Source organism: Gossypium hirsutum, chromosome D06, assembly GCF_007990345.1.
Source record: "Gossypium hirsutum isolate 1008001.06 chromosome D06, Gossypium_hirsutum_v2.1, whole genome shotgun sequence".
Lineage (NCBI taxonomy): Eukaryota > Viridiplantae > Streptophyta > Magnoliopsida > Malvales > Malvaceae > Gossypium > Gossypium hirsutum.
The window spans coordinates 31,054,280-31,074,669 of record NC_053442.1 but is presented as its reverse complement, the minus strand read 5'-3'; positions in this window follow the sequence as shown (position 1 = coordinate 31,074,669).

Genomic DNA, 20,390 nt, shown 5'->3' with positions numbered 1-20,390 from the left:
TTTATTATATTTTTATGGTCTACAATTTCACAAAATAATTTCGTAAAAATTTCATTCAAAAATTTCGACAATTGGGCACTCAATTAGCCAAAATGACTAAATTGTAAAAAGTACAAAAGTTGAGTTCTACATGTTAGAAGTGTCCAATTGTTATGAAATTTTAAATTGGAGGTCCTTAAATGGTAATTAGACCATTGGTTAAATTATGGAAAAAATGGACATGAGATAAGTGAAATAGGAAATTTTTAAGTTAGGGGCATTTTGGTAATTTGGTAATTAAAAAGTATGAAAAAGAAAAAAATAGGCCAAAAATCATCATCTTCAACCTCATGGCCGAAATTTGCAAGGGGGAAGCCATGGTTAGGGTTTTCAAGCTTCCAAGCTCGATTGTAAGTCCGTTCTAACCCCGTTTTTAATGTTCTTTACGTTTTTAGAGTCCCAGTAACTTGATTTAGCTTATTCTAGTAATAATTTAACCTAGGGTTTATATTTGGAAAAATACCCATAGGTGAAATGTGTTCATTTTGATGTTTTATGGTAGAATATGAAGCTATAAATTATGTTAAACAACTTTTACTAAGCGATTTTAAGTGAAAACGAGTAAAACGACATAATCGGTAAAAATACCTAATGTTCACAAGTGTTAGAGTGGGAATTTGATGTTGCCATAGAAGGGAAAAATGTTCAGCATGTCACAAAACTTAAGAATAAGAGATGGAGTTTAATTTTCGAGCTTTGGGGAAAAAGTGTAAATATGAAAAAGTTTAGGGGAAAAATTGTAATTTTTCCAAAGTTCGAGTCAAGGACTGTTTTGATGAATGTGAGTGTTAAATAAGTTAAATGTGCAATAATAAGTCAAGAAAGATAAAGAATTGACTTTGATTAGTGAAAAAGAAAAGTGAGAAAAAGTGAGAAATTCCCATTGAACCTTTAGAATAAATAGGGATACAAATGAAGTGACAGAAATGATCAGATGTGTGGCACAGACTGTGTGTAGGCCACTATATGAAAGTGAAAGTGATGGTCACGTGTGTAGTACTATGTGCAGGCTACTACGTGTACCAGAAAGATAGGTCGCATGTGTAGTACTATGTGCAGGCTACTATGCATACCGGATAGCTTCGATCACGTGTGTAGTACTATGTGCAGGCTACTACGTGTATCGGATAGTGATGGTCACATGTGTAGTACTATGTGTAGGCTAATATGTGAACCGGTATCATTAATTATAAGGTGGTTGCTATGTGGTGATCCCAAGGGATATCATTGATTACAAAGGGTGGTTGCTGTGTACTGAATCCACCGTGTACTGTTATTATTCCGAAGTGTTCATCGGGAAATTGACTAAGTGAAAATACATGAGATAATGTAATGATTAAGTGTAATTGAATAATGAATATATGTGTGAAATTTAATTGAATATTGACTTGAAAATGGCAAAGTGAATTTTGAATTAAATAGTGATTGAAATTGAAAAAGTGAAATTATGAAAAAGTAGAATTAGCAACAAAATAGTTTTGGATAGCAACAATCATGTGATTTTAAAAAATCACCAAAAATGGTGGAAATATAATTAGAGAGTGAACAAGATATGAAATGAAATCTTAGTGAGTCTATTTTTACAGAAAAGGAACAGAGCAAGCAAATGAGTTATATATTTTGAGATATTTGAATTTTAGTGAGACAGGGATAGATTGATTTCGGAATCCCCTGTTCTGATTTTGGAAAATCATTAAAAATTGTACAAAAATAATTAAAAGTTATAATTTATATTCTTAGAATCCCTAATGAGTCTAGTTTCATGAGAAACAGACAAGAACACCATTTGAATTTTGTACAATGAGATAATTCATTTTTTAGTGAAGAGTGGCCAGAACTGTTAGACTGCATAACAGGGTAAACTTTAAAGAATAAACTATACTATTTGGCTAAATAAAAAATTCTAAAAATTTTATGGTAAGAAGATATTGAGTTTAGTTTCAGGGAAAATTAACGGTTTTTAATTTGATGTTCTGTAGCTCCAGATAAAAATAATTTAGTGATACTGACTTGGATAGACAGCTTTGAATATACATAAGGGTGAATAAAGAAACTATAGAAAATGTTATTTCTAAGAGTGTTAAGTACATTAAGGATGTGGAATGGAGAGGAGGAGGAGGAAAATTAAATATATATATGAATGATTTATGTATAATTGGTTATATGATCGATTATAATCGATAAACGTGGAAATAGAAATGATGCTTACATTTGTATATTATTGATCATGGTTTAAGCTCATATTGGAAAATAAAGTTTCATAGTATGTATGTATGGTATATTTTGTATATGATTTGGTATGAAGTAAGGCCATGAATGGTATATGGATTAAATGCACTAGCTTGCGACTATGGTTGAGTGTAACGTTTATATCTTGTGTGATAGGCATAGGAAACGAGAGTGGAAAGGAAATGAAATACTAAGTTCATGCTTGAAGTGTAAAATGACGCAAAAAGGGGATGTTAAGTTAAACGATAAATATGTATTAGTATTGAACTTAATGAAATTGAACTGTACGTGAATTAAATAGAAATTGCAAATGGTTTGATTTGAATTAAATGAATTATTGTGGTATTGAAATGTATATTGGATTGAGAAATTGAATTGAATCGTGAACATGAGAATCATGAATTAAATGAAATGGAAATGAAGTATTGAATTGCATGAGTATGTATTGGGTCTCAGAAGCCCTTTTTTTTACAAATATAGTATTTTGAAGTTATAACGTGAAGATTTATAAAAGCATGTTAAAAATTTGAAGAGTTTAAATTTGAATGAAATTTTATAACTTGGTCTAACATGTTTATAAGTGTATGTGTTCTGGTAATGCCTCATACCCTATTCCGGTGCCGAATACGAGTAAGGGGTGTTACAGTAGAAATAGTTTTCACTTTAGGATTAATGATAGGTGTTCAATGTAGATGGAGTCTAAATAGAAAATATTTTTGGGAGTTCTCCTTGTATCGAATTTTGTCTACCTTACAATTCCATATTAACGATATGCCTACACCACATCTTTTTAAGTTGCTTTATGTATTTAAAAATTCACATTTTCATATACTTTTTCGTTAAAGCTTCAAAAAAGAAAAGAAAAGATGATAACAATTAAATGCATGCATTAGGTGCAAGCGAATTAAAATTAAATCTGATTATACATTTGTATTTTAGGTCTATTAAGTATGTGTAAATATTTTCAATTATCATTATATAAAAAAGGTCAATTTTTGAAAATAATTTAAATGTTATTTCTTTTTTAAGTAATAAAAAGGAAACGACATAAGGAATTGTCAGGCAAAAGTAATCTAAATGTTGTATTTAGATATATTTTACATGTAAGCAATTTTTCATTACGCTTTAACCATATATTTTATTAAATTAGGATAATGTTAAGTTCTATTGTTATGTTTTTTTTTTCATTTGCATAATAGAAAAGAACTAAATTATTCAATAATTGAAAAAGTTATTGCAATAAGACAATTAAAACCAATGAACATCATTCTTATACCTCCAACCAATGAATGCCATAAAAAATGGGCAATAAATTGATTATGAGAACAAATCGACACACTTTATCTTTCCTCGTAGATTAGAAGTTTTGCGCATGGAAAATCCTAAACTAGGTAACCCTATTCAGAGTGAAATTGTTTAATTTTAGGTGCTCAACATTTATTCAACAACTTGCTATTACGCAATTCACAATAACAGTAAAAGTTGAATTCTTAAAGCTTAGAACAATTTTATTTTCTTAACTTATTATTCTCTAAATAAATCTATTGCAAACATTGGGATATTTCATTTATCGTAAAATAAAACCAAGTAAAGGTGCAAAATCCGGGTCATTTCAGATGCTACTGGCAAAATCATCATACTTTCAATGGTAGTACAACCTAACCTATTCTAGAATTTACCAAAATTTAGAAATAAATAAATTTGATATCCATTATTTCTTTATATGCTTTTGGAACATTATTTTTCTTGATTGATGTAAAAGTCTTTCCTCTTTCGAACATTCTATCAGTTATTCCAATGTCAGCTTCTAATTTTACCGAATAACGGTATCGATTTTTAGTACTTTTCAACATATAATTAACTTAAAATGCACCATAATATAATGAGTTTTTGTTTCATTTTATGGCATATTTGATATAATATATATACGATCAATAACACAATTTTTATATTGCATTCAAGAAACATATTTAACTACCTAATTCAAGACTGGATTCATTTACTAACACGATATTCAATTGTTGAACGTCAGATTTGATCACCTAATTTAATTAGTTTCAGAATTTAATTTCTACGGTTTTTATTTGCCTATATATATATGAATTTCATCGAATAAGAATTTTATTCCAAACCATCTGAAAGGCTAGTAAAGCTCTTCTTTGTAACTGTTTTGTTTGTTTCTTTTTTCTTTTGATCTTTTTTTGCAATGGCAAGCTTAGACAAGAAAACTCTAGCAAAGCAAAAAATTGAGATTAAAATCATTGAAAGTGAGGATGATAGGCTCATCGCATTTTCAAAAATGACGCATAGGAATTTGTAAGAAAATCTCTTAGCTCTCCACTTTATGTGGTGGGGAGATTCTTTTTATTATTTTCTCACTGGTTGGTAAACCTTATTCGTTTGGTCATCTTTCTATTTAATCTGTTGCTAAACACTTTTCAAATGCAAGCCAACCTCTTAATGAAACCATTGATTCTCTTATTGAGACTTACCGTAAGGTAAAAATCAACTTGCTTGTACAAAATTTTAGTGAGGTCCAATACCAACTAGATGCAATAAAAGAAAAACAAAAGGTGATTGTTTTGGGCCAATAGTTACGTGGAACAGAAATTCGTTATTGGTGGAAAGCTCCCATTGATCAACTTAACTTGAGGGAGCTCTACGAACAAGACTGTAATAGCCCGGTTTAGACCCTAGTCAGACAGTGGTTTCGGGACAACAAATCTGAGTCAAAAAATATTTTAATATTATTTTTTGTGCTTATAGTATGTTAATTGGCATGTGTGAAATTTTCGTGATTTAATTTATCTGTTTGTGTGTTTAATTTGATAAAAGGATTTAATCGCGTAAAGTGAAAAATTTGAGGTCTATTTGTTAAAGGCATGAAATTGATATAAAATGGAAATGTGGAGCACTTGCATGTCAATTATACCATTAATAATAGTGGTGGACAATAATTGGACAAGGTTTGGTGAATTTTATGTTAAGTTATTAAGGTTAAAATAGTAAAAAGAAAATTAACATATAATTAAATTAAATAAAACACAAAATGGCCATGCATTTGTTCATGCTTGGCCGAAACTTCAAAAGAAAAGATAAAGGAAAAGAAAGGCTAGGTTCGGCACTTTGAAAGCTTAAATTTAATAAGTGTTTTGCTCGATTTTTGATAATTTTTACGTTTTTGAGATTGTTGCTTTGTATATTATCTAGCCCATGTGTTAATTTTTGGAGTTGATGATGAATTTGAGAATTTCAATTGTTGATAATGTGTTGTTTTTGTTGTTTGATGATAGAAAATAAATATATGTTGTTTGATTATCATGTTTAATTAAGTGATTTTTTTTGTAGAAATGCCTATTTGGGATTAAATTGTGAATTTTGTAAATTGAGGGGTCTAAATGCAAAATAAATGAAAGAAATGGGCTGCTATGCACCGTAGTAAAATTCGGCCTAAGTATAGGATGTTGAAATTTTGAATATTTTGTGTTATTTTGAAATAGGGACTAAATTGAGAAAATATGAAATGTTAGGGGCTAAAGTGAAAAATGCCCAAATTATGTATTTTTGAATGAATTTGAGTGAGCATGTTATTAAACAAGTCAAATTTAAATTAATTTAGATCAAGAGAGAAAGAAATCAGATTTGGATTGGGGAAGTCGAAAGTTGTGGAATAGTCGTTCCGGTCTGTTCGTCTTCGTTTGAGGTAAGTTCATAAGTAAATAAATTCTATTAAATTTGAAAGTATGTGTGATATATATGTTGAATTGAATTATTACAAATGTATGTGTGATTTCCGAATCATTTTATGCATGGGAGATTTGTTTATGAGTTTGATACAATGGAATTACAACATTCGAAAGCCCTCTACGAACCATAGGATTCTGATATCTGATTTCGTGTAAGACCACGTCTGGGACATTGGAATCAATTTGAGATTTACTGTAAGACCATGTCAGGGACATTGGCATCGTATATAATTTCGTGTAAGACCCTATCTGGGACAGTGGCATCAATATTTGATAACATGTAAGACCTTGTTCGGGACGTAAGCATTGTACGAGCTGAACGAAAAATTAGAGTATCCTTATTAATTTGGAATAGTTCAATGGCAATATCGAGTCAAGATCGAATGTGAATTGAGATAAATGTTTCAGGTACGTGAGAAATTAAATGTTCATGAAAATAAGGTAAGTATAATAATTGAGGTGATGATATAATTATGCTTGTCAAAAGAGCTATTTGTGAGTACATGAGATAGTTATATTCGATCAAATTGTAAATATATTACTAATGTTTATATGATGATTTCTTTGCTTATGACTTTCTAAGCTATTAAAGCTTACTTTGTGTACTTGATTGATGTTTTATAGATTTTTAGAAGCTAAATACGAGCTCGGTGATCGTCAAGGAAATCTGTCACACTATCAATCAATATTTTGGTATTTTATAAGTTTGAAACCTTAAATATATGCCATGTATAGGCTTGTTATATTTTGTTTGATTTTGAGTTGTATATATATATGAGGCCGTGCGAAAATGGCTTGTTCAAGATGTTAATACTTGTGTGTTTGGTCACGATTAAAGTTTATATTAGAGGTATATTTCATGATATATATATGTGAGTGTGGTGAGATTGTTTTATGATTTCGTATGGAATAACGGTATGTATATATATGATTTGTAATTAGTTCACTATAATAAAGTTGATATGTGGCATGTTTAGTTTGTTTTAGTAAGCTTGATATATGATTGATGAAGGTGTTTTGATTGTGGATTGTTAATAATGATAATGATAGTAATTTTCGATCATATATTAGCTTAAATTGTAATTATAAATGAAGGGTTTATTTTAATCTGTGGTTCAACAATAGTGATTTAATCATGTAGTTAATTGTTTAAATATATGTTAATATTGAAATTTGTTGTATTAGTTATGAGTGAACTATGCTATACTATGGTTATTTTGAGTCAAATTGAAATGGTATGGTTGCATTAGTGAAATGGTTTAGAAATGGTGAATAATGTGTATACGTATATTCAGCTAAAGTATTAGATTCATATTAATGAGTATGTGATATGATTTATGTTATGTATTGAATTTATCTTGGATGATTGAATATGTAGATAATTGATTAGTTATATGTATGAATTTAATAGGTGAATTGAATATATAGGTTTGGTTGGTAAATGTCAATCGAGGAAAGTGTTTAGGTTAATTTGCTAGCCAAATTATTAAGAAGCAAATTGGTCTTGTGTGGTAATTTGGTACAATGTGTGCAACGCCACAAAATTTGGGCTTAGAAGTATTGGGCCTTGAGCAAGGGAACGGTTAGGAAACTGTGTACAACAGTATGTCTGCGTTAGTGTTTAAGGGTCCTGAGAGGAGCTAGAAAAGTCCTAGGTTCAAACCTGGGCTTTAGCAAAAATTTTGATTTTAAGTGGATAAAACCCTTGATGCTTGGATGTAGGCCTTTTAAATTATTGTGTTAAAAAATGTCATAAGGAAGCTTGTGGTCTAGTGGTTGTGGTGTTATTAAGGTTATAAGGGAGCCTGGGTTCAAGTCTTGGCTCTTGTAATTTATTTTGGTTTTTCTTTTAAAGGAACTTGAACTTTGGCCTTTAGACCTTTTTATTAATTGAAGATAAAATGTGACACAAAAGAGCTTCTGGCAAGGAGGCAAGTGGCGTGTTGAGCTATTGAGGTGAATAAGTTTGCTGCTATTTCCTTCCTTTCTACATTTGCCGAATAGGTAACTTTCTTTTTGGTTTTTTTGCTTTGCCGAAATCCCTTTTCTCTCTCACTCTTGGTTCTATTTTTTCTTTTCCTTCTGAATCCTTCTCCTCTCGGCCTCCCTTCTAAACTGAACCTACTCTCCATCTTCTTCTTCTCTGCTTCCAACTCTCTTTCAATCATAGCCGAATTCTTCATAAGGCTTTTTGTGTACGTTCAGTTTATCATCTTTCCCTATTGTGTTTGGCCGAATATACCTAAACTATTCCAACCAATCCTATCATCGTCAATTTTGGGTTCTAAAATCTCTAGAAGGGAAATGGAGGTTTTCAATAATATGTTGCATAAAGAGATATCAATGGTGGCGAGTAAAAGCCATTCTGAGGGAGGATCAGGAATGGTGCCAGCTGGCAATGGGCACGTATCCCCTGCCCCTAAGTTTAAGTAGCGTAAAGTGTCAGCTGTTCGGGATTTTCCGCTAGGGTGCGGTAGGGTGGCTGCACCAATCTCTGGATCAAGTGGGCAAACCATAACCGACTAATCTAGTCAAGGGAGAGGTAATCTGTTGGACAAGTATTTTCGGTAGAGGCTATTTTTGATAAGTTGATTGGGATTTGATTAACCCTATTGACAAGAGATTAATGGTTTGCATTAATTGAATGTAGGTTGGTGTTCTCGTGGGTCTTTCACTTTTCGCAATCAAGTGTGCATCTACACACCATAAATTATTTCTATCGTAAAGCTGAAAGAGTGTGTGTAATCACACTGTCTCTTCTGTGAATCGGCAAAAGCCGAAAAGCTAAAAATACGGTGATTGAGGCCACACTGGTGTACGAACACTCGTGTGGTGAACCGAGCCCACGAAACATGGTGTAGACTGTAGAGGCCACCACGAGTGTTCTCGTGCTCTTGGGCCGTTATGGGCCTCATGGGCTAAAATGGGTTGTGTGGGCCCAATGGGCTCGTGGGCCCCACACGGATAAAATCCACGTTAAGTGACAAATACTGGATTGGGCAATGTAGTTCGCATAGTCGTGAGTGAATTTGGGCTAAATAGGCCACACGAGCGTGTGGGCCCACTTAGACCAAATGTGGGCCTTGGGCCCATTTGCACAATTATGACCATTTATATTATATGTGTCACTCGACGCGACTGTAGGCCTTCAAAAAGGTTGTTAAATGACCGGAATACTGTTGAAGGTAAAATGACCAAAATACCCCTAGGGGTAAAATTACCATTTTTCCCATAACTGACGAAATGATCGCTACACCCCTAGTGGTAGGTTGAATGATGTATGTATGAAAGTTATATGACTGATACTGAGCATGACATCCTGCATTCATGTATGTTACTAAGGCATGTCATCCTGCATGGGATTGGGTTAATATTGGCGGAGTAAGTGTATGGCTTGTAGGTGTTCTGTTCAAGGCTTACTGCCTTTCTGCTTATGGCTTTTAGCCGTTCTGTTAACTAGCAGCACTGTTGCGATACTTATGGCTTTTAGCCATTTTGTCTACGGTGTCGAGTCGTTTTGTAGACTTAGTGCTGCAACCGGTGCTAAGCTTGGTGTGTTGGTTGGGTGGGTCGATTTTATCCCCACATGGTGTGTTGGCTGGTACGTGTGGTGTATTGGTTGGATTGGGGTGGATTTCTATCTGCATATCTGCATCTGATATTGATTTTGTAATGGGATTAGGTCCACCTGGTTCTGTTAATGGGCTCAGGCCGAGTCTGTTTCTGCATACCGTATATCTGACTGTTTGTATTATAAGGGATTACACACTGAGTTTTCGCAAACTCACCTTTCTGTCTAACTGTGCAGGTAATCCTCAGCCTTAGGCGATTTGGAGCCGCGAGAGACTCGGAGGTGGCCACACGACCGCTGATGCTCTACTGTAGCCTTTTTATTTGAATTTTATATTTTTGGTTTTAATTCTGTTATAAGGCCTTTGAGGGATTAAATTTTTAAAAGGGCTTTAGATTTCCTTATCTAAAACTGCTAAACACGAATTTTCAAAATTATCAACTATTTTCCAAAAAACACTTAAAAACAGACATTTTTACATTTCAAACTTTAGTAGCTTTCGCGATTGGAATAACCTAAAGTATCAATGCCAGTCATTAAGTAAACGTTTTTGACAAGGTGATTTGCTAAACTCGAGCAAAAGGATTTAAACATAGAAATGAACTTGTAACGACAAACTCAATATTTGATCGACGCTTTGGTGTGACATGCAAGATTCGGCCATAACGTTTGGGCCGGGTTTGGGGTGTTACAATGTGTAATAGTGATTTAATCATAATTTGTGTTAGCATTTGTACATATGAATTAAGATGATTTGAATTGATTTCATGATTATATTATAAACATGCTGTATTGGTTATGCGATTAGTTAATAAGTGAATTAAATATAGGTTTATATTCGGTTTGTAATAGGTTTAATTAATAATTTATGCCTATGAAGTCATTGGTTGTGAAATGATCAACTTTGTTACGTCTAGGATATTGCATATTTTAACTTCTGATTGAATGGCATAATTTTGTACTGTCCATGCGGTTGACCTACATAGCCGAATAAATAAGGAATGAAATTTGCTAAGTGTGTTTAAATCTTGACATGGTGATTAATCTATAATATTATTGTGGATAATTCAGCATTGGTGTTTATTACAGCTTATGTTTTTTTTTGTGGTGATTAGTGTATGTTTCAACAAAGCTAAATGTACATAGAATATGTTTAATTATGCAATTTTATGTTTTGTTAAAATTTTAAGACTTGATATTTGATTAAGTTACGAGCATTGAGGTGATTAAATTTTTAGTTGTGAAATAAAATGATCATCTATATGAACTTTGATATGACTGGTAATACCTCATAACTCTAATCTGACAATGGATACGGGTTAGGGGTGTTACAAAGACGAACGTTTCACAGAGTTGATCAACTTGATCTCCGTCACAAGTGACAAGAAGATTGCCACTATTTCCTCAATGGATTCTCCGATGGATGAGGATGTCCCTTCTACCTTTCCTCCTAGATATGGCCCTAATTTTCAATAGTTATGTACCTCAATGTCCACGATGTTAAATGTTTGTTATTGTTTTATTTTTTTACGTTTGTTAGGCTTGTCAGTATTAGGAGTCCTTAAGGCATACACGAACAGGTTTCTCTAGTCGACAAACATTTGGTCTATGGTGTAACCTCCCAAATCTGGCTTAGACATTATGGCTAGATTGAGAAAGCTACACTAGTCACCGAAATGGCTAAGCTAACTTACTTTACTTTTGAAGACCTTAAATAAACTCATTTTAGAGAAAATCGTAGTTGTACTTTGAGTTAGCTTAAAAGCATTCATTTATTAGGTCGTGTATACTTAAGATTAATTTTATTGTTGGTAGTGTTGTTTTAAAAAACTGTTTGCTTGTCGTTCTTCTTTAAAAAAAACTCGAAGTTAAACTAATGCAGCAAAAAAACCAATTTTTCAAGTCATTTTGGAAAATTAGTTGCCTTATCGATTTGTTTTTCAAAAACAATTCCTTTGCAATGTAGTGGAAACTAGGAACACCATCAAATTTTACTTAAGCCCTATATCAGGCATTATTCGGTTATTATGCTTGAGTAATCCATGCATACAAAAAATCCCAAAAAGAAAAGTTACCAAGCCACAGACCAGAAATAATTAAAAATTACATGCCAAAACCAATAAAGACTTAATAATACTTAATTAAATAATAATAATCTGAGGTCCAAGTTCATTCTTCGAATGCCGAGTCTGGCCCTAATTTTGAGGTTTACTTGAAAAGTTAAACACTATTGGGGGTGACCTTATGAAAAGCTCAGTGTTAGTCGAATAATTATTTAAATGGGAAAAAACATCAAATACAGTGAAACATATTAGCGTTAACAGAAGAAAATAGAACCATCATAGGAATTTCATGTCATTACATAGTCATGAACAAATTCATGCCAATCGGTGTATGAGCATAGGTCATCATTCATTCGAGTAACAATCATTAATTTCGATACCATTCAATATAACAAAATACAATGCATAGCATAAATCAATAATATTTGAATATATCGTGCACATGATGCAATGCAAAAAGTTTCCTACCCATACCATCTGCTACACATCACGAGTTCCTCAGAACCCGTCTTCCAAACTCCAAAACATTATGAGCATAGCTCAATGTGGTAAAACCACCAAATAATCAATAATGTAGAAAATCTGTCGGATATCAAATGATGCGATACAATCACCAAAAACAAATAATATGCGATAAACTCGCCAATCCCCTCGGTACTCCAAGTGCAATGCACTGACTACGAATAATGCGGACTTAATATGCCACCAGTACTCTACGAAACTCCTCCGTCAACCACAAAATCTCATCCCAATGCATATGCAATATGTCACACAATCTCATAAGTAATCATATCTCAATACTTTTCATATTCATTTGACATGCTTAGTATGTCCTCAATAATAACATATTTTCAGTAAATAGAAACAGTGTTTCAATCTTTCAAATTACCATTGTGTGGGTATCAATCAATATCGTTCAATTTTACTTACTTTATGGATTTTAATTGTGCATAAATAACACCCTTTTCAGTACACAATATAACAAGTATTTCATACGTTTAAATCATATATAAGCTTAATATCTCAACACATTATATCATTCAGTCAAACATTCTCCTATCTCATAACTCAAATATGCAATTACAAACTCAATCAAACATTCATACTATCAAACTAGCAATTTTGCCAACATGTCAATCTTTTAAGGCTCGAAACATACTTGGTTTGGCCAATCAAAAAATCAATAATTTGGCTATTAATACAATCCAAATGGAAAGATAATTTATCATATAAAACATGATATTTAACATTTTCAAACAATTTATGAGTTTAGGACCAACACCTTATTTTTCGCTTCCTCGCAGCACACTAGCGAATCTTCCAATTTTCCTTAATAATTCCTTAAATGAACCTATACCAAAATTCAGTATAAATTTAATAAATTTACCATTAAACCAGCCCCCAAACACCCACTTATGAGTTCAAACCAATCGTTGAAATTAAAACTTTTTTATGAATCCAAACTAGTTAGATTCCTTACATTGTATCGATGCAAACCGTACGTACAATCGTTCTTCGCCTTTACGGATGATTCGGGGCATTTGGGTCAGCACCTAATTCAATAATATACTGAAAAATAAGTAGCTAATTAATTATTAAATTCCTTCATTTAATCAAATCATAACCTTTACCCAACAAACATGTTGAAATAACAAAGTAGTTACCTTTAATTGCACTTATGCTTCACGATTTATGGGATCCGAATGGCTCATTGATCAAGGATGTTTTCCATAATTGAAATGGGGTTTAAAATCTGATTAGGAGGGTTCAAGAACTCAAATTAATGCTGGAAAAATATAGTCAAGAAAAAAAAACAAAAGAACTCCCTTTCTTGCACATAGGCGCACACACCACCACCCATGGTGGCTAAAATTGGGGCTGAATTTTAAAATTGTTTAAGATCTCATTAAATTCTGGAAAAATACCTTTTAAATTGTTTAAAATTCCCCAAATTACAGATCTAAAAATTTAGGCTTTTAATGGACAAGTTTAATTAAGAAATTGAAGAGAGAAGAGACCTTTCTCATATTTCTTTTAACCATTAGGCTTTTTCCTCATTCTTGAAATAATTTTGCAATATTTATGTTTTAAAAAAAGGCATGTCTCATACTAGGGTTTAAGGAAAAATTTGCAAAAGATTAAAAATGGTGAGAGAGAAGGGATTTGAACTTGGGTTTCAAGGAACATTTCACTAACACTTAACCAACAATTCAATACCTCATTTATTTCCTAAAAATGCATAGATAATCTTAAAAATTAAGGCATGGCCACTCTCTCTTGATTCCCAAACTGGATTCTACTAACCCTCGATTTTCGAGATGTTACATATGGTCTCTATTGTACCATTCCCAAGCCGTGACTATTTAGGGTTTACGACTATTTCCATTCCAATTATCATGTTCTTAGCTATTTGCTTTTAATAAACTTGTGATTAATAAAACTTTTTGCATCCTGTTTTTTGGACCTTTGAGCTCAAGGCTGTGAATTTTCTTATATTTATAACTTAATCAAGTTTCAATTCATGTGTGGATACACTTTTCACTTTCATTATGCTGTTAAAATTTTTTTCATGCAACGTAAAAAGAAGAATATATCATAGTGGGATATGCTCTCTCTTATTACAAGATTACACGTTAATTTTTGCTACCAACTGATATAAAATTAATATAAATTTCTTAGAAATATTGATCGATGATGATTTATTGTATAAATAGTTTTCACTTTAGGATTAGTTGTAGGCCTTCAATGAAGATGGAGTCGAAATAGAAAATATTTTCGGGCGTTCTCCTTGTAGCGAATTTTGTCTCCCTTATAATTTCATATTAATGATAAGCCTACGCCACCTCTTTTTAAGTTGCTTTATGTATTTAAAAAGTCACATTTTCATATCTGATAGTCACTGAACTAACTACAAATACGACAAAGGCAAGTGCACCTATTGGAAAATAGTATAGCTATGGTAAGTAGAGAATATCGTATCCACGAGGGCTAAAAGTTCTAGTAATTACCGTCTTCTTATTATTTAGCCAAAAATTTGGAGTAATGTATTTTAATCTAAATTTACTAAACTAATTTAACTAAGAACGCAAGAGAGAATGAATGAAAGAAATAATCCAATATTAACCAATGAGATAGATAATACCAAGTAAAGAATCCACCTAGAATTCACCTATTATTATGACTCTGAATTAACCAATTTATTCACTTGTGTCTTGATCCATAGAAATCCCTAAATTATGTTAATATCACTTTCTAGAGTAAGAACGACTGACTCTAGGTTGATTAGTTGAAATATCTTTCTAATTAAAACTCATATTGTCGCATTAACTTGATCTATGGATTTCCCTATCATATTTGTCTCTAATCCGGTAGATATAAGTCGTCCTATTTCTAGGAGTTCATGCAACTGCACTCAATTATGCTAGATCTATTCTTAAACAGGGACTTTTTCTCCACTGAAATTAGCACATTAAACATGAATTAATATCCTAGAAATATTAAAACAAGAAATAAGCATACATAATTGAGAACAAGAATCAAGCATTTATCGCGTAAAACAGAAATTAAAGAAAATGATTCATCATAGATTTCATAGTCCTTAGGTATCTAGGGAATTAGTTCATCATCTTGAATGGAAACATCTCAAAGTTAGAATAACCACAAGGAATAAGATACTCAATAAAACTTCGAAAGAAATTAAAAGGAGATCTTCAATCTTGACGGAGATCTACTTCTCAGTTAATTCCTATGGTGTTTTTCGAGTGTTTTCTTTAATCTTCTCTGATTGCCCAATTATGTCTTCTTTTAATTGGTATTTATAGACTTTAGAATGCTTAGAAACCCTAAAAATTGGGTTTTTCGCGTATTTGGGAAGTATTATGCAAAATCGACACGAGCTGTACATAGGCGTGTGGCCAGCCCGTGTGGAAATGCCCAACCCATGTGGATCCTGAAAACAACTCTTTTTGTCAGATTTTGGCTCATTTTTTACTCCCAAATGCTCTCTTAAGTATAGAAACATGAATTTAAAGGGTTAGGAGCATCAAATTCACTAATTTTCATAATTAATCATCCAAAAACGCATTAAGAATGAGATTAAAATATGTTACTTTATAGCTTATCAGATATCCCCACACTTAAGCGTTTTCTTGTCCTCAAGTGAAATCCTCAACTCTCATTAAAATTAATCTTTCTCAACTTATAATTCGCATCAATTATGTCTCAAAATAATTCACGAATAATCATACATTGACAATTCAACTAAAAGAGCACTAAAGATTCAAATAATGTCGAAAATTTTTTAAAGCACGAAAACATAGGTATTTCCCATTATCTAAGAAATTACCTTTATTTTAAAATTGACAAGAATTGACACCCTCACTAAAGATTCACTCAAATCACTCAAAGTGTTTAAGGTTTAAGAATAAGCACTCAATAGTCAAACATGAAAAGTCCTTACCATAGGCTTACATGAAAATCAAATCTCCACCACTATAAAATGATATGATACACAAATCAAAAGGTCTTTAAGAGGTTGTAAAGGGGCTTAGGTTAAGGGTGTGGAGAAAGGCCAAAAAATTTTGTTATAATCGAGATCGAATTGCTAAATTACAAAACTAGAAAAAATAAACAAATGCTAAATTAAAAACAAGTGTATAAATTAAGAACTATTCAAGAATAAAAACGAGTTGCTTCTCAAAATATGAATTTAACTGTTCAAGCTCAATCAACATAGAACTAAATAATAATCAATATATTTTTTTCTTCTTTTTATTTTTTTATCTAGAATAATCAGAAATAATTCAGCAAATCTAACAGAAGAGCATAGTTAAGTAACTAACCAAATTAAATCTCGACAAAAAGGGAGTCAATAAATCGAGAAAAAGTCTCAACAAACAAAGAAAAAAGAGTTATAGGTTAACGTTAATGGGTAAATCAAGAAACGGTGTGTTACGCTCAACGGAGTTTACTAAGGGTTAATTAAAAAGGTAGGCTTTTTATGGAATAAGTGGGCTAAAACCTAAGTGCCCTTATCATCCCAGCATATCAAATCAAAGGTGTGGTCTCGACGTGTATAATCGGAGCAAGTTCTAGAATAACAAATCAAATTGACATAATTATAACCAATAATAAAATGAGCAAGAAAAATATATGCTCTAAAGGCTCAAAATCTCACAAAAATTCATGGTTTTTGATGTCAAATTGCAAATTTAAAAATTGAAGATAATACCTTAATTCAGGGAAACAAACTAAAATTTTTAGTTCTGAAAATAAACTTATCATACTTGATTCTCTCATGTCTTAAATTTTAAATCAACCAATGCACAAATATCTACAATTTAATCCAAAACACAGTAACAAAAAATCTCAAATTGACAAAAATTCATTCTAATGGAAATATAAGAAAATTACTTAAGCACAAGAATAATTCGGAGATTTTCTAATAGTCATATAAATAACCTCCCCACACTTAAGATGTACATAGTCCTCAATGTAGAAACAAATATAATCACAGTGTATGCAAAATATCATAAGAGAGGGAGAAAACTGAAACTGCCCTGAATATTGGATGAAATTGTCAGAATGGTGAAAAGCGGAATTGTAGGCAATTGAAAGTGAAGTGCATGATTCTGTGCAAATTAAGAATAAAATAAACACAAATAATGAAGAAGATTAAGAGGTTACAACTCAATTAGAAACAACCATAAAAATAAAAATAAAAACATAGTTCAAAAGATAATAAATGAAATAAGTCTAAAAAAATAAAAATAAAGCAACTACAAACAAAAATAAAGATAAAAATAAAAATAAAAATAAAAGAAATAAAATTAATGATACCAATAAAATTAAATGTAATTGTAAGAATAATAGTAAAAAATAATACTAAAAATAATAGAAATAACACAAATATTAAATTAAATTTAAAATCTAAGTATAAGAGTAATAAAAATAGATTAGTAAAATAAAAATAAACAATATAACAAATAATAATAATGAAATAAATAAATAAAGTAAGAAAATAAAGAAAATGGTAAAAGGTGACCAGGCAGGGTATAGGGTGTTACATAAAGCTTTCCTTTGTAACTTTCTACTTGTTTCCTTTTTCTTTTGATCTTTTTGGCAATGGTAAGCTCAGACAAGAAAACTAGGGAAAAGCAAAAAAAATGAGATTAAGATCATTGAAAATGAGCTCTCCAGTTTATGTGGTGGGGAGATTATTTTTATTATTTTCTCACCGGCTGGTAAACCTTATTCGTTTGGTCATTCGTCTGTTGAATTCATGCATGGATACACTTTTCACTTTCGCGATTCCGTTAAAAAATTTTTATGCAACGTAAAAAGAAGAATATTTCATACTGGGATATGCTTTCTCTTCTTACAAGATTCCACGTCAAGTTTTGCAACCAAATGATATAAAATTAATAGAAATTTATTGGAGAGATTGATCAACAACGATTTATTTTATAAATAGTTTTCACCTTAGGATTAATGATACGCCTTTAATGCAGATGGAGTCTAAGTAGAATATATTTTTGGGAGTTCTCATTGAAGCAAATTTTTTCTCTTGTACAAGTCCATATTAATGATGTGCCTTCACCATATCTTTTTAAGTTACTTTATGTACTTAAAAAGTCACATTTTCATAACCTTTTTTGTTAAAGCTTTAAAAAAAAAGCCGACAACAATAAAAAGCATGCATTAGGTGCAAGTGAATTAAAATTAAATTTGATTATACATTTGTATTTTAGGTTTATTAAGTATGTGTAAATATTTTCAATTATCATTAACTAAAAAATTTAAAATTTAAAATTTAAAATTTATTTAAATGTTTTTATTTATTTTTAAGTAATAAAAAGGGGAGGGCATAACCAATTTTCCAGCAAAAATAATGTAGATGTTATGTTTAGATATATTTTACATGTAAGCAATTTTTAATTACGCTTTAACCATATATTTTATTAAATTAGGATAATTTTGAGTTCTATTGTTATGTTTTTGTCATTTGCATAATAGAAAAGAATTAAATTATTCAACAATTGTAAAAATTATTGCAAAAAGAAAATTAAAACGAATGAACATCATTCTTATACCTCCAACCAATGAACGCCATGATAAATGGACAATAAATTGATTATGAGAACAAAACGAAACATTTTATCTTTCCTCGTGGATTAGGATTTTTGCGCATGGAAAATCTTAAACTAGGTAACCTTATTCAGTGTGAAATTGTATAATTTTTGGTGCTCATCATTCATTCAACAACTTGCTATTACTGCAATTCGCAATAAGAGTAAGAGTTGAATTCTTAAAACTTAGAACAATTTTATTTTTTTAATTTATTCTTCTCTATATAACTCTGATGCAGACATTGCGATATTTCATTTATCGTAAAATAAAACTAATTAAAAATGCAAAATCTGGGTCATTTCAGATGCTATTGGCAACATCATCATACTTTCAATGGTAGTACATCCTAACCGGTACTAGAATTTACCAGTAATTGCAAAGAAATAAATTTGATATCCATTATTTCCTTATATTCTTCTGGAGTATTATTTTTCTTGATTTATTTAGAAGTCTTTCCCTTTTTTAACATTCTATCAATTATTCCAATGTGAGCTTCTAATTTCATCGAATAACGGTATCGATTTTTGGTACTTTCAAGATATAATTGACTTAAAATGTACCACAATATCATGAATTTTTGTTTCATTTTATGGCATATTTGATATAATATATATACGATCAGTAACAAAAGATTTATATTGCATTCAAGAATAATATTTAACTACCTATTTCAAGACTAGATTCATTTACTAACACAATATTCAATTGTTGAACGTCAAATTTGATCACCTAATTTAATTAGTTTTAGCATTTAATTTCTAGGGTTTTTATTTGCCTATATATATATATGAATTTCATCCAAGAAGAACTTCATTCTAAACCATTTGAAAGGTTGGTAAAGCTTTCCTTTGTAACTTTTTTTCTTGTTTCTTTTTTCTTTTGATCTTTTTTACAATGCCAAGCTCAGAAAAGAAACTAGAGGAAAGCAAAACAACAGGATTAAGATCAGCAAAAAATCAAGATTAAGATCAATGAAAATGAGGATGAAAGGCTTATCACATTTTCAAAACGACGCACATGAATTTATAAGAAAATCACTAAGCTCTCCACTTTATTTCTTAGGGAGATTCTTTTTATTATTTTCTCACCGACTAATAAGCCGTATTCATTTGGTCATCCTTCTGTTGAATCTGTCGCTAAATTCTTTTCAAACGCAAGCCAACCTCTTAATGAAACCACTGATGCTCCTATTGAGACTTACCGTAAGGTAAGGATCAACTTGCTTGTCCAAGATTTCAAAAAGGCCCAAGGCCAACTGAATGCAATAAAAGAAAAAAAAGGTGATTGATTTGGCCTAATAGACACATGGAATAGAAGTTCGACATTGGTGGAAAACTCCCATTGATCAGCTTAACCTGAGGGAGCTCTACAAACAAACCAACGTTTCAAAAAGTTTGTCAACTTGATCTCTATGACGACGGACAAGAAGATTGCAGGTATTTCCTCAATGCATGCTCCGATGGATAAGGATGTACCTTCTACCTTTCCTCCTAGATACGGCCCTAATATGCAACAGTTTTGTACTTCAATGTCCATGATGTTAAATATTATTTTATCATTTTATTATTTATGTTTGTTAGGCTTGTCATTATTTGGAGTCCTCAAGGCATACAC